Here is a 17,012-nt window from a genome sequence, read left to right on the forward strand (position 1 = left end):
ATGTATTCATGAAAAGCCTAGTCTTCAGACAAAGGAGCTCTGCTCTGGCCCCACTGATATGCAAAATCCTCCTGATTCATTGGGTTCCATTCTGGGCACTGTAGACTGGGGGTAAGAGGACAGAGGGCCGAGCTGGGTCGGAAGAGCTCTGACACTGGATGTCTGGCTCCACGGCAGACTGTAAACTCCATGAGAGCAAGAAGCACAGTGTTTCACCCACTGCTGTATTGCCAGCACAGAGGGCAGCGCCTGTCACACGGTTCTGTGCTCAGGAAACAGAATTGAGATGGAATAAATGAAAGGAAAATCTATTTTAGTCAGAGCCGGTCAAGAATTCCAAACTATCCCTGGAGGGGACATCCCGGCCCCTGGGCAGCCATTTGGTGTGGGGACTGTGGAGGGGGTTCCGGGATCATTAGATGACTGTGAAGCACGCCTCCCCACAAGCTCCAAGGTCCTATAATCTCCAGTGTGGGAAATGTAGAGGCTGACAAAGTACCTCCGGGGGTCCCGACACCCCAGCGGGCTGTGGGCTCAGAGGAGTCTGGAGCTTGGGTTCTTGCCTGCACTTCCTCGCTCACTCTCTCTTGCTCGCTCTTCCCTCCTATGTGGAGCTTAAATAGTGTCTGGGAGTGTCCTGTAGTAGCTGTACTAAAATCAGGCAGTCCTCAGTTATTTTCCAATGACTGACAATGATGGTGTTGCTAATCTAACCAGCCACTTGGAGGCACATCCCCACGCTGAAGAAAATACCTTTAATAAATACTAACCTTAATGAATTCATGATTCTGGGAATCCCACTCCTTGGAATTTACCCAAAGAAGCACTATTTACAATAGCCAAGGTATGGAAGCAACCTAAGTGTCCATCAGTAGATGAATGGATAAAGAAGATGTGGTCCATATACACAATGGAATATTACTCAGCCATAAGAAGAAAACAAATCCTACCATTTGCAACAACATGGGTAGAGGTAGAGGGTATTATGCTCAGTGAAATAAGCCAGGCAGAGAAAGACAAGTGCCAAATGATTTTCCTCACTTGTGGAGTATAACAACGAAGCAAAAAACTGAAGGAACAAAATAGCAGCAGAATCAGCGACTCCAAGAAGGGACTAGCGGTTACCAAAGGGGAGGGGTGTGGGAGGGTGGGTGGGGTGGGAGGGAGAAGGGGATTGAGGGGTATTATGTTTAGTACACATGGTGTGGGGGGGATCACGGGGAAAACAGTGTAGCAGAGAGAAGACAAGTAGTGACTCTATGGCATCTTACTACACTGATGGACAGTGACTGCATTGGGGTTTGGGTGGGGACTTGATGATATGGGTAAATCTAGTAACCACATTGTTTTTTCATGTGAAACCTTCATAAGAGTGTATATCAATCATACCTTAATAAAAATTTTAAAAAATAAGTAAATAAATTCATGGAGCTGATGAAACAGAACAAGCAACTCTTTCAGAAGTCATAAGTGTTACCCCAAAAGGGGGCCTTATTTGAAGAAATCCCATTTCACAATACACTAGCGAACGCGGAGGGGTGATCACTGATTGTAGAAGTTGCCGCACTAACAGTGCCCTGTAATAGGTGCCTGGGTGCTGGGTGAAGAGGGAAGGCAGGCTGGGGATGTCAGAGATGAGATCTGGAGAGTTTTTCCTCTTTATTGAATGCCCTGCTAGGTATGCCCTCAAATCTTGTCATTTCAGAGGCTCCTTCAGCTGTACTATTAGAGGCAGACTTGAGACTTACTGGGGGCTGTGGGGAGGCTCAAACTCCTGGGGTAAGTCATGAGAAGATGGGTATTTTTTTCCCTCTGTATCTGGGGAATCCAGTCAGTGCTGACAGAGAGAAACACACCAGGCTGGGAAAGAAGGAAGGAAGGAAGGAAGGAAGGAAGGAAGGAAGGAAGGAAGGAAGGAAGGAAGGAAGGAAGGAAGGAAGGAAGGAAGGAAGGAAGGAAGGGAGGGAGGGAGGGAGGGAGGGAGGGAGGGAGGGAGGGAGGGAGGGAGGGAGGGAGGGAGGGAGGGAGGGAGGGAGGGAAGAGAAAATAAAACGTTGAATGAATTTATGACCGGCTGTGAGAAAGGAAATGTCCCATTATTCTGTAGCCATTTCCTTTCAGCCTAGAAACTCTATCATGTGAAAGCCTCATCATAGTCCTAAAAATTAAATTCTACGAACAGAGAGATATAGTGACCCAAATGATCCCAAATGAGAAATGGCACAGGAAGCAGAGCCCACTCCGGTCCCCAGGCCCTCTGGCGGAAGGAGGCTGTTCCCGATTGCCACCGATTGCAGAGAGATGGTGCTTATCGGTGGTGCATGTCAAACACTGGCGAGGTTTGTGGCTGGTTAGGCTGACACTGCCTTTTATCTCCATCTGGAGAAGGAGGAATGGAGCTCACCCTGTTCTCTGATATAACTTAATCTCAGAACGAGGGCCCAAAGAGCTTCTAAGAGTGTGCCCTAGGTACTGCTGGCCAATTCCCAAATGTTCCTCATTTGTCTTTACTCTTCTGTTAATGAGAAAAAATATGACTGTAATCTAGCACAGGGCCAGGCAGCATTGTTCACACAGTCTCTATCTATTTTGGAGATGAAAGGAAAAATGTTCAACAGATGGATATTTCTAAAGGCTTCCATCCTTTGTTTTTTATGAAGCTACACATCTGTTGGATATGATTACAACAATCCCCTACAGGGGTGAAACACAAGAAGCTTGCCTTGGACACCCAAATCTGGGCCCAACAGCCCTTTTGGGAGCCATTTAGGATATGGCCTTTCTGTGATATTTCACAAGTTAATGGATAAGGGAAGATACTAAGGTTCTTCAAAAGGACCTGATATCGTGGATCTTCCCCAGAAATTGTAGCTTCAGGATGACATGTAGAAAAATATTCTAAGCATTAAATCCTAAGACTCATTTTCTCAGCTTCATGCTTCAAAGTCTCTTGGGAAGCTTGAAGAGGACTCGTGGAGACACCATCTTTGCAAAGCCAAGAGAGCCTCCATCCAAGGCCATTCAGGAAAGAAATGGGTAGGGCTTGGAGAAAAGGCAGGGAAGTTTTTGTGTCTTCAATACATCCAAACAAGGAAAGCTCACACATCCAATAAAAGAAGGCCAGAGTGAGAAAGGACTCAAGACCAAATAAACTTGATTCCTAGAGCATACTTCCCATAACCTCAACTGCAGGCACCATAACCCCAGGTTTCTGTCGTATACCGAAGTGGGTAATTTAGAGTCATGAAAAGTAAACATCAACAGCCTCTCAAACAGAGGTTGACTAGGTTCTCCACTTTCCTACTGGCTATGCTGGTTTCACACACACATGGTCCAAGGCAGACCACACGAACAGCTTTGGCGCTTCCAGGTAGTGGAAGGAGCTATTTTGGCGTGCTCGAGAACTTGGAAATGGGTTCCCTCATTGGTTTCCCATTCCCTCCTCTTCCTATATAGCTGGCAGTCCATATTAGACCCAGTCTTTCAGCAGAATGGGTAAAAGAGAACTTGGGAAAAGCTCTGCTCCCATAAAAAGATCCACAGGACAAGAGTTTGGGGATGTTTAGTAAGAGAAAATAATAATCAAGGAAACACCTACTGTTTACTCTCCTCAATTCTTAGCAGAAGGTTTTGGACAAATCATGGATCTCAGTGGCCCAATGCACAGTATGTGGAGAATAATAACATCAATTCCTCCAAGGCAGGGTAGCTGAACGGGTCTTCACTTGAAATCACATCCAACTCTGTGTCTAGGATCAGTAGACTTTGTTCTGGGCCAGTAGACAGCCATTGTCTCTCAACTCTGTTAATGGCTGAGCTGTTTTATAATCAAGAAGAAAAAGTACGCTATCGCATCTCGGCAGAGTTTACCACAGTTGGTGAGGTTTGCTTGTCCCCCTATAGGCCTCCCCAAACATTCCCTCTAACTGTGGCCTGGATACAAAGAGAAGTGGCCTTTTGTCCCCCTCCCTGTTGCCTCTGTCCCCAGAGGATATGGACAACCAACACCGAAAATCTGAGCTCACGGGTTCCTTTTGAGGCAGAGATGGAGAGCCTGAATTCCCAGATGGACAAGGTCACCACGTCATTGCTCAACCCTCTGTTGTTCTGGACGAGGCAGCCTAGCCTCTTTCCGTCTCCCCCAAAGGTAGAAGGCACATTAGCAGAGGCAGGAGCAGAAGGGGAGGCAGAAACAAAGGAGTCTTTCTTTAGCAGAGTGACCTTCCATAAGTCACTTAACCCTTCCATGCCCCTTGCTGCCATGTGACTCGAGTCATAATTTATTGGTTACAAACGTTTCAGTTGCTCAATGAAAAGTAATGGAAAAAGGGTGAACTTGTATAGTTATTCTACTAAGGAAACTTTGTCCATTCAAAATCAGGTTACAGAGTGGCCTTTATTTTAATTAAAAAGCATCTGGAAATTGAAATGCCTGTTTGGCCCAGGGCTTCCTTGGAGAGTAATTGATGCATGTCATCTGGCTGGGCCATCCCATGGTTCCCTCAGTGGGGGCTGCCGGGGTGGGGGAGCGCAGGCTGCCCAGGCCTGGCGCACTTTTTGTGACAGGAGCCGATAAGCTCCGCAGCACACACTGCTCCCTCCACAGCCGTTATGGGGGCTGCCCCTGCATACCATCTTCACCTAGTCCACACCCCACTGACCTGGCTCCCATGCGTTCGGCTTTGCTAGCTGCATTCTGAGGGAAGGAGGAATCTCTGACTTTAAGCTTGTATTCCTGGAGAGATGGTTAGAGAGCCTAATGCCAGGGTGCGTTCCTGCATTCCCTGACAAGGGCACTGATAGCAAAGCCAGTTTTAGATAACCTCTTGTGACTGCGTTTCTATGCGGACAGCATCTCCCCAGGCCCTGCTCCTCACAGAACACAGAATGACTGAACAGAATGGAACGCTCATTAGATGGGGAGACAGACACAAAACCTGTCTCATCCCCGACTGGTTTTAAAGGGGTCTGTTCTCTTGTCTCTACTTCAATGTCCTCATCAGAGAAATTTTATCTATGGGCCCCAGATACAGCTGATCACAGAATCTACTGTGCAGAGGCGGCATAGAATGGCAGTTATGAGCGTGGACCGCTTGGGTTTGAATTCTGACTACTACTTCCTACCTGGGTGACCTTGGGCAAATTACTTAACCTCCCTGTGCCTCAGTTTCCTCATCGGTAAAATGAAACTGTGACAGTATTATTGTGAGACTTAAATGAGTGAATATTTGCAAAGTACTTAGAACAGTAGCAGTAAGGGCTATGTAAATGTTACATAAGGAAACTTGTTCAAGATTCAGAGGTCTAGACCCTGCATGGGAGATTTTGATTCCATGGGTCTGGAAGGGGCCTTGGCAAAACTGACTTTTAAAAAGCCCTCCAGGTGATTCTGATGCCCAGCCATTTGATGGTCCTTAAGCTCCCGTGCAGCTGTGCACTGTGACAGAGGTACATCCACTCAGCAAACATTAATGGAAGGTCCATTGGGTGCCAGGCACTGTGCTGGGTGCTGGAGATTCAGCAGCAAATAAGTTAGGTATGAACCCTGCCTCAAGAAGCTTACCTTCTGATGGCAAGAGACAAATATTAAATAAGTAACCATGTAAATATATGATAAATTAAATAAATACAGGATATAATATAATTACAGACAGTAGTACATACTCTGAGGGAAAAAAGAAAATAGGCTGACTGTCAGGTTCCTACTTTCATGAGGGTAATCAGGGCAGCCTCTTGGAGACAGTGATAGCAGCTGAGAACACCTATAGTACTACCTAGTGGAATAGCTAGTACAAAGGCCCTGAGGTAGGAACAAGCTAAAAGGGTTCAAGGAACATAAAGGAGGCCAGAGTAGTTGGAATGTGGCAAGCCAGGGTGAGAATGGTAGGAAATGGGGACGGGTAGGTGGGAGCCAGGCAATGGGGACCTTGGTAGAGTAACTGCACTCTATGCACACTGGAAAACCACTAAGGGTTTTAAGCCAGAGAGTGCTGTGTTCTGATTTATCCTTTAAAAAGATTGATTTGGCTGCTGTTTGGGGAACAGACTAGGGAGGCAAGGGTTGAAGCAGGGAGACCAGTTTAGAAGGCTGTTCTGGTGGCCCAGGAAGAGGCGGTGGCTTGGACAAGGATGGTCTTGGTAGAGGTGGTGAGAAGTGGTCAGACTCTGGGTATATTTTGAATATGAATCTAACAGGAGTTTCCTGTGGATTAGATGTCGGGGATAGGGAAAGAGAAATCCGGAATGACTCCCAGGTTTTTGGCCCGGGTAACTGGATGGACGGTGATACCATTTCTCGCCTTGCACTGGCTGGAATCATCACCTACGCCTTACATGCTTGCCCTGCTGCTGCCCCTCATTCTCCGCCCAGCAGCTGGGTGATCTCAAAATGCAGATCAGGTTGTCATTTCCGATCGCCAGCCTCTAATGGTTTCTCATCACACTTAGAATAAAAGCCATCTTTTCCATGGCCCAAAATTCCCTACGTGCTCTACTTACTGCTAACCCCTCCGAACTCATTTCCTGCTGCTCTTCTGGTCACTCCCTAGGCAACAGTCACCCTGGCCTCTTTCTCAAACAGGCAAAGAGCCTTTCTAAAGGCCTTTGCATGGGCTGTTTCCTCTGCCTCTGGCACCGTCCCCCAGCCCTTCCCATGGCTCCTGTGCTTCAGTTCTATACTTAAATGTCACCTCTTCAAGAAGCTTTCCCTGAGCACCCTATCAAAAGCAGCAGCTCCTGTCATTTTCCAACTTCTAACCCTGCTTTCTTTTTCTTCCTAGCACTTTCATATTATATTGTGCTGTTATGTTGTAATATTATATAAGAATATCATACTACCCTATGCTATACTATATTATATCCTGATATTATATATTATGTCCTATCATTATATATCATAGTTATCCATTTATTACCTATCTCCCTACAATCTAGTATAATTTCCATAAGATCAGGGACTTTACTTTCTTCTCTACTGTATCTCCAGCACCTATAACATCCCTGGTATATATAATAGGCACAGTGGGTTGAATGATGGCCCCTAAAAAGATATGTCCTTATCCTAACCTCAAGAACCTGTGAATGTGACCTTATTTGGGAAAAAGGTCTTTGCAGATGTAATTAGGTTAAGGATCTCGAGATGAGACCATCCTGAAATACATGGGTGGGCCTTAAATCCAATCACAAAGTCCTCATAAGAGACACAGAGGAGAGGCCCAGGGAGAAGAAAAGGCGATGAGAAGACAGAGGCGGAGACTGGAGGATGCAATCAGAAGTCAAGGAAGACCTATGGTCCCCAAAGTTGGAAGAGGCAAGGAAGGATTCTTTCCCACAGCCTTTGGAGAGACTGAGGTCCTGCTGATACATGGATTCCGAACTTCTGGCTTCCAGAACGCTAAGAGAATAATTTCTATTGTTTTAAGCCTTACCAAGCTTATGGTAATTTATTACAGCAGCCACAGAAAACTGATACAGTAGGTGTGCAGTATTACATAATGTAAGAATGAATCAATGAATCAATGAATCAGTGAATGAATATGGCCAAAAATGAGATGGGAAAAGGGCAGGGTAAAGAGTCAGGAGTTTGGTGTTGGACATATTATCTGAGATGACTGTTACATGTGCAAGGCAATGAGAGGTTAAAGCTAGGGACACCCACTAGGGAGCCACCAACCTGGGACCGGGTGGTATAACCACCAGAGGCAGAACAGTTAAGCCTGAGGAGAGGGTTGATGGGGAAGCATTTACAGTGCTGGTCTGATTCAGCAATTGGTCTCAACCTGAGGTGATTTTGATACCCCCCCACCCCCAATGGGGGACATTTGGCAATGTCTGGAGACATTCTGGTTGTCATGGGTATAGGCAAAGAATGTTACTGACATCAACTGGGTAGAGGCCAGGGATGCTGCTAACCATTGTGCAAGGCCCAGGACAGGCCCCACAACAAAGTGTCATCTGGGCCCAGATTGTCAATGGTGCTCGAGTTGAGAAATGCTGGTATGTAGTGCCTGGTTTAAGTCTCTTGGATTTGTGTTTTTTTAACCTGCTTGTGCTGCACACATTTTTTCTTAACTCTAATTTATAAAAGATTCAGGAAAAAGATCCAGAGGTGGTAACCAATTCTCCACCACCAGTTTATTGTGTGACCTCAAGCAATTCACTTCCTGTCCTTTTTCTGAGATTCTGGGTCCTGTGGGAGGCTATGGGTGAAGGTGGGGAGGAAGTTGATTGCATTAGCTGCTCTCTGAGCTTCCTGCCAGGCCCTAGAGTCTGCATGTCTCTATTCGTTCTCCCAGTGAGAGGCAAATTACTGGTTGGTCAAGCCATTCAGCAGTTTTGGGGATTAGTTGGCAAAGAGAAGAATGTAATAGGCACAGACTGAATTTCTAGGACAGCTCCTATTTCAAACATCGTATCATCCTGAATCCCTAGAAGGACATGGTACTATTGTGTCCCAATATTTTGATTTGGAAAATTTTCTTCTCACAGAGACAGAGCACCTACTAAGTGACAAGCACTGTTTTAAGTGCTCCATGTACATCATGTCATTTAATCCTGACAACAACGCTGTGAAGTAGTACCACTATTATTCCCTTTTACTGATGAGGAAACTAAGGGTCAGAGGTTAAATAGCTCGACTAAGGTCATGCAGTCAACAAATGGCAGAGTTGAGATGTAGACCCAGGTTGGCCTGATGCCAGAGTGTCCCATCTTATCTACTCTACTGCCTTGCTTCTCACATCACATTCCAATGTGCCCTGTAGCTGTTGAGCAGTAAGGGGAGAGAAAAGGAGAAATAGGCTCTGCCTCAAATGTTAGCCTTTTCTTGGTCTTTGGAAGGGTTCCTACATGAGCCAGAATTCTAAAAAATGAAAACACTTTCCCTTATCCCTACATTACCTGTGTGTGGCCTCTTGAGAAAATGACACAGTTTAGGGCTTGGAAACCTGTTGTATATGTGGGTCACTGGCTGTAATTCCAGACTTTTCACTTGGCAGCCTTTATTTTGGCCAATATCCAACTGTCCATGCACTGCACTTTTAATTAGAACAGGGAAGACAGGGCGATGCAGAGGACTACCGGAGGAGGCACTGTACCTCTAATAATGGCTATTTCCACCCTTCCTGAGGGAGAAATCAGGCTTAATAGACAACTGCAAAGGAGTCCAGTGCCCAGAGGTCGACCCTCTTAGGCTCCAGGTGATACTGAATTTCAAAGGCCTAAGCCTTGCCCAGAATCAGACAAGAACGCTGGAGGAAAAACTGTGATCAGACTCACGTGACCAGGCCAGGAAAATTCTGCCTGTTGCAGGGTCCTCATCAGAGAACGGGTGGAGTGTCCCTCTCCCTCTGCTCGGAGCCTAAAATAGCATTAACTGCTCTTTTCTTAGGCCATCGTTGTTCTTTCCACAGGCTCCCTGGGAAACTGGCAATTATTGTACATTGGAGGCACCTACCCAAATTCATCAGCGGCCGCTAACATTTAGATAACCAAACTACAGCTTCTAAAGGTGTTGCAGTCCTGTGGGTGATGAGAATCAAATGAGCGGTAAATGCTTTGGCTGTGAAGAGGAGGTGATTCTCCTGGGAAGACGTCATTGAGAAAATGAGGCTGCCTTAAAGAGCAGTAAGAGAGAAGTGGAGGGTGCACGGAATGAGCTGAAGTGCTGGCAGGGAATGGTAATATACACCCAGTCTCAACACACATGCACACTCGCACACACTCATTCAACAACTATTTATTAGCACCCACTCTATGGTAGGTCATGTAGATCTATCTATTTAGGAGTCTCTCTGTAAAGGACCGCCAGAGTTCCAAGCTCAGTACTGCAACAGGGTGGGGACTCAGAAAAATATTTTTTGAAAAAAAAAATGATGCTTTTTTTTTCTCAGTTTTTTGTTTTTAAATTATTACATAAATGATGCTGTGTCCTCATTACATCAGGAGACACATAATGTAAGTTTGCTCCATTGTTACTGAGGTTACGTTTGTCATTTTGAAGGGGGAAAGATTTTTGTATAATGGAGAAATCAGGCAGACACCACCATAAAGAAGAAATCAAACTAGCATAGCCTCACACCCTAGAGTTTTAGCATATATTGATGATCACTGCTTGAATCCATTATTAAGATGATGGTTGCAAAATGATGATTGGATCATTGGCATTTCTCCCACCATCTGCAAAGATCCTAGAAATGTCAGCTAAATCACCCTTTCTCCACTGTGGGCCTACTCCCCCTCCATCATAAACAGCAAAAATGGAGATGTGAATTTCACAAGCTGGTTCAAATGGGCCTACTCAGGGAAAAGTCGAGAATCTAGGCTCCTTTTCTAGAAGAAATTCTGGTCAGCTCTCACACGATGGCACAAAGATCTGAGTGTCACAGATTTTTTTCACTATGGGTTGCCAGAGATTCGCAAACAGTGGCCTTGTATCATTTATATTTGCTTCTCATCACAGGCTAATGCAGCTCAGATTGAAAATAGATGATAGGGCAGGCTTTTGGTGAAGCCCCGGATAGGGTTCTTCCAGAGTCCTGTCCATAACTCTGAGCCCATACATGGAATGTCTATGTGACTTGAAAAATACTACAAAACTATCCATGCTAGCTATTGTGGCAAGAGGCTTGTAAGGATACTTATTCTCCCATGAAAGGCCTTCTGCTTCTGGAGCTGCCCAACCCCTCTTGGTGCCAACATCAGTCTGAATGGGTACCATGTATAAGGCCCAAAAATGGAGTTGGGCATCTGTAATCATGTTGGCTTTGATCTGAAGAAAAAAAAGCTAAATTGGCATGCCCTTAGGTGTGGCAGAATCCTCTTGTACACTGCCTGGCTGGACTGACCTAGTTTGGAATGCCTAGTCAGAAAGAGAGAGGGTGATCTCCTTGTCACCTGATGGGGAACTGGCCACATTAAGTGATGATCACTTTTGGACCAGAATTCAGTGGATGGGTGGAGTGTGAGAAAAGGACTGAGGATGGGACTTCGATACAATGTTTAAAGGACTGGGTAGGCTCAGCAAGACTTAGCAATAAGTTGAGTTCTAAAGGAAGGGGGCCCACCTGGTGCTAAGTATTTTCCCCCATCATCCTCAACAGATGGATCCCTTTTTGCATAGCTTGGCCTGACCCCAAGCTACGTGACGGCAAATGAATGTCCCTCCAAAACTTCTAATGGGAACTCAGGATTTGGCATCATTCAGCAACTAAAACAGGTCTAGGGAGTGAATGTCATCATCTCTTCAATAGCCAGAATATTATCAAATGCTCTGCCATTCAAAAAAACCAGACACAGCAGTTGGTCTCAGCTTTGATCTAGTCTAGCCTTCTTATTTATATTTCTGATACCAACAAACTGAAAATCTCAGTATTTTCCCACTTACATTCTAGGGAGACAAGAGACAAGTTGTGTATCCCAGCTACTTCCCATTGCCCTACTGAGTAGTTTTCCTTGCTAGGCCCCTTCATGCAAAGGTCACCCATCAGCTGATAGACTGACTGTCTGTGGGTCAGGTGCCCATCCATGACCTAAGAAGTCACCACTCAAGAAACAGACCAGGGCTGTTTTCTTCAGCAAGGGACTATGGGCCATGTAGTTCCCTTTAGAAGGAAATGGTAGAGATGGCAGACTCCATAAGTGACATGTCTGGTCTAGGATTTCTGACAGTAGAATGGCTTAAGTGGAGAGTTCACTAGAGCCCTATCAGACAGCCCTTACATCAGAATGTGTAGATGGTCACCTATTTCAGCTTTGCCTAAAGTGGGCCCTAGACATAACTCTCAAATCCCATAAGGTATATGCAGGGCCATTCCTGACTTGGACTGTGTAGGAGAAGGACAGCCTCACCCAAGCTGCCCTACTGATGGCAGAAGGTGATGGTGGAGAATAAAGGGCTCTTTCCATCTTGGAAGACTGCCTAGCCCCTCCAAAGGGCCTCAGCAGAGCAGCTGTGAGCCTCTATAGAGCAGAAGCCTTGGCCCTGCTGATTGAGTGGTCACGTGTCATGTGCCCTTCCTGGGAAACATGTTCCAACTTGAGTCCCCTGGTGTATTTGAGCAGTTGAAAGTAGCCCCAGCAGGAACTAAATTTCTACGGCATTAGGTGGCAACCCCAGATCATTACTTTTCCTGAGCCTAGCACTAGAGACACAGGGATCCCTTTTCAAATTCCTCACTCCACTGCCACCATCTTTTCCCTTAGGTTAGCTCCAAAATTAGTGCCCATGCTGCGCTGCAGGCTGGTGGGTACTGGGAGGTGAAGTGTGGAATTATATGGAATACAGCAAGCTGGCTGAAATGGCATTGTTTCCTTTTTTGGTCAGGACCGGGGAAATATCGGTTATTTCATGTGAATGGAAAAATCTGTGTCTAGAGTCTAGAAGCTGGTGGAAACACAGGTAAGGTCTTCTGACAGTTATTCAAGTTTGGACTTAAAAGCCGCTTTTCCAAAAATACAGGGCCAACCAGGCTGTTTCAAGTCAGAGGACTCTGCACACATCTTCTTTGACAAGGAGAAATCAACTTTCTGTACATCTGGTCCTGTGGGGGAGAGGGAAGACGGCAACAGCAGCTCTTTTGCACTCTCCAAGCTTGTGTTCCCTTATCAGGGCTTGTAACCGATGTTTTCCCTGCCCGGTATCTAAGGAGTCATTTCGAGACAGACATCTGTTTAGTAATCTGAGAGCCCCAGACAGAAGACAGAGACATTCATTCTCCTTTACTCACAGTGTAGAGGCCAGGGAGGACTGATTTTGTGGCAGTGTTCCATCCTGGCCTGCATTGCAGCTGATCTGGGAAGAACAATTCAGGATGATATTTAGGCACTATCCAAATGGCCTTGGATTACCAAACGTGTCCCAAAAGCCAGCTAGGAGAATACTTTGGAACCTGAAATGGATGTAAGCCAAGAGGCCCTTAATCGGAGGTCTGTAGCTGATGAGGTTACAATGCGGTGGAGTGGAAGAATGCTCGTCCAGGAATCAGGACATCTGGGTTCTAGCCCACAGCTAACTCTCTGCATAACCTTGAGCAAATTCAGCTCTTTCTCAAGCCTCTCTGTCACCCATCTGTGCAACTAAGGGTGGCATTTAATGAGTTATGAGTCCCTTCCAGCTCTGTAGTGCTATAGTTTGAAGGCGGCTAGGTTGGTGGCCAAGAGTATCTCTTGAAGGGAACAATGCCAAACCCAGGGTGTACCAAAGCAGGCAGAATTGCTGGCTTGACTTTTGTGTGGTTGGTTAGTTTTATTGAAAAGTAAATAAACAAAGAAAGACGTCTTTCTCTAGAAACATCCCCCTTCATCTCAACCAGCCATCTTGTTTGGCCCAGGGAGGACTAAGAGAGAGAGTATGAAGCCCTTGGTATGAGTCCTGTCTACTGCTGGACCAACACCTTAAAACTCAACCTACTCAGGGTGAGTCAGCAGCAGTCAGCTTCCCCAAGGTAGGACAGCATTTGCATTATTATAATATTTTTTTAAAGATCCTCCTTCAGCCTCCTGCACATCAGAGGCAGAAGACAAACAGTCCTAGTTTGAGCTCTGCATTGGTCAGCCATATAGACAGCAATGTGCTCACGGCCAGTGCAGACCCTTGATGAATTTGGTGGGAAGAAGCCTAGGCTTCTCTTGGTTGCCCAAGTTGCAGCTTGACCCTTACCCCTTTTCTTCTTCCCACATGACCAAGACTTGTGGTTCTTAGCCTTGGTCTTGGGTAACAATGGGATGAGCTAATCCCAATAAGGAACTGGGAGATAATTCAAGAATAGATGATAGCCTACCCTTTTAGAGGACTGGTAATTTAACAGGAGGATAAATGCAAATCATAAAGCTTTCCCAGTGCCCCTGAAATCTTGCGCCACTCTAAAGACTAATGTATCAGTAGACAGAGATTATGAAAGGGATGTTGACATTAAGGTCTGTCACAGATCAATCATGGGAGGGGCTAGATAGAAGTAAAGTGCGAACTCAAAATCATCTGGAAAGCCCAAAGAAAATGTGTGTTAGAGTTTCTTCATCTGAAAGCATCTAAAGAGTGACTGGAAACTTCTTGTCAAATCAAAACTCTACCTTTACTCATGACAAGGGTAGAAAATGTCTTTCCAGTTTCCTTTAAGCCATCAGTGGAGTCTGTCTTGGGGGCAGCTTTAAGGGCTTCTGGGAAGTTCATTGCTCAATATACGATGTGAGAGTCTACTGGTTGCTAGAGTTGATTTTGCTGCTTTCACTGGCTAGGTTATGCCCTTTCTCTTTCCTCTCACTCTGTGTGACAAAGAGTGATGTAGCAGAAAGAGTGCTGGACTTGAGTTTGTACCTTAGTGGAATCTACTTAACCTTATTAAGTTTCACTTCCCTAACCTGTACAACGAGGGAAATAGCAGTACTTACCTCATAAGTCTGTTTGAGGACTAAATGAGATAATGCACATATAAAGAACCTAGCAGAATATCTGGCACACTGTCAATTCTAAATACACAGTAGTTAGTACTAGTTTTAGTGAGGCTTCACAGTGGGGACGTGGGGCTGTGTGATAGCTCTGGGCACTTGGAGGCAAGCCTGGGGACTACTGAAACTAGTTGTGAGGAGAGAAACAGAAGACCAAGAGAGGTGAAGGAGCCAAAGAGAAATTTTACGTGTTTCCCTGATGACCAGTCGTGACCCCAAGAAACAGGTTTAGGAGAAAAAGCTCCCACAGTCCTTCTCTCCATAAATGTGTCCACAGCAAACCATTTTCCCTCTTGCTCTAAGAGCTCACTGGAACATCTGCTAAGCCTGTTTCCCCCAGCCCATACGTTTCCCATTAGTTTGACTCATCGAAATCAGAGATGAGACTTTGTGGGGGTTAACAAGTCCGAGAGTGTGGTCAGTCATGCTGAAAGGGGGATAGCCTTTCATACACTGAGTGAATATTCAGTAGACAACACAGCAAGTACTGTCAGTACTCCCATTCTCACTGTGTTACGTGATGTGGCATTACATGACGCTCTGATAGGAACCATTCAGGTAGCTGCTGTCCTGCATTAATTGCAGAGGAGCTGGATTCCACGCAAAGGGTTCCCAAAGGTTCATTACTAAGTACTCAGCCAGCAGTTCTTTGAAAGGTTGCATTGGGTGAAAAGGACACTGAATCCTTCTATGTGTTCAAGCTCTAAGAAAGGACAACTGGAATTAACACCATGGTTTTTCTCTTTTCTTTCCAGAAGAGAAAATTTATAATTACTCACTTGGGCCATTCCCACCCTTTCCTTGATGTTTTCTGGCTTTGAAGGCACCTAAATGCTTGCTCCCTTGTGTTTAGTCTTACACCACAATTTCTTTATGAAAACAATATATTTTTTAAATTAATGCTAAAGAAAAGTGAATATGTCACTGGAAGACCATCCTAATGTAAAGTTTCCAGAATTAAAATCAGTTTAATGACCTCTAAAGTCTAACCCAAGCTCCAATCTTGTATTTCAAGCTACCTGGAGACAGTCTCTGCTTGGATGGTCGACTATCACCTCAGACTCTCTATGTCGAAAACTAAATATTTCACCTTTGCTCCAAACCATCTCCTCATCCTCTTTCTTCATTTCAGTTGAGGGCACTGCCATGCCTCCATCACTGAAGCCTGGAAACCTTGGAGTCATCCTAGATCCCTTTCCTCCCTTTACCTGCCCTTTCATAGGCTACTAAGTTCTGGTTTTTCTACCTTTGACTTGCCTCAGCCTCTTTATTTACACTGCCACCATCTCGGTGCCGGTTCTTGTCACACCATGGCTGGACTCCTAGAAGAACCCAGTCACTGGTCTGATTTCATTCTATCCTAACCACTGCCAGATTAATTTTCCTACAAGCCTGGTTTTAGCATGTTACACCTCTGCTCAGAATTCTATAAGGGTTGACTACTGTTTATTGTATTGACTCTAAATTAACCATTCAGGAGCCTTCTATTATTTCAGAACATAAACCCACAGCTCTAGCCAAGGTTCCATTTTCACTGTGTCAGTATAAACCACAAACCACATTCGTTCTTATGTGTAGGCCTGTGTTTGCGTTTGTGCCTCTTCCCATCTCCTGTAATTTACACATCCTTCTATCTTTCAGGGCCTATGTCAAGTCACAGTTCCTCCATCAAGCTCTCCCTGACTTCTCTGGCCTACGTGGAGTGACCTGTGTCTGTGGCCTATACCATGATATTGTCACACCTAATCAGATGATACAGTAACACAGTTGGGAAAACTGGGTGCCAGCCCTGGCCATGCCTCTGACCCAATATGTGCCATTGGAAAAGCCCCTCCCCTTCTTTGGGCCTTGGTGTCCTCTTAAGAAAAATGAGAGAGTTTAACTACAATACTGTTTCTCAAACACCAGTCATTTGCACAGCATCTTCATGTTTGCTGTACGTATGATCTGCCTCTACTTTTACTTAAAATTTTTCTATCTTGCTTTTTTATTTAAATACATTTTTATTGTGGTAAAACATATATACCATAAAATATGCCATTTGAAACATTTTTAACTGTACACTTCGATAACAGTAAGTATATTCACAATGTTGGACAACTGTCACTGCCATTCACCTCCAGAACTCTTCCCATCTTGCAAAACTGAACAGACAAATTAAACACTAACTCCCCATTTCCCCCTCCCCAGCTCCCGGCAACCACCATTCTACTTCCTGTCTCTCTGAATTTGACTACTCTAGGGACCTCATATAAGTGGAATCACACAGTATTTGCCCTTTTGTATCTGGCTTATTTCATTCAGCATGTTCTTAGGGTTCATTCATTTTGCAGCACATGTTAGAACTAGGTATATTCTTAATAATAGGAAATTATTGTATCTCTGAGCTCATCGTTTTGTGGGATGTCTATTTTTCCCAATATACATAAAAATAAAGTTTGTGTGCCTCTGTTCCATCAATAGTATGCCCCACACTCTGGGAAACACCTGACTCCATCATCCCCGCAGGCCTGTCAAGTCCTAAAAATACATGGATCGCTGGAGCAGGGGTTTTCAAACATGACTGATTA

This window comes from Manis javanica, chromosome X (assembly GCF_040802235.1).
Source record: "Manis javanica isolate MJ-LG chromosome X, MJ_LKY, whole genome shotgun sequence".
NCBI lineage: Eukaryota > Metazoa > Chordata > Mammalia > Pholidota > Manidae > Manis > Manis javanica.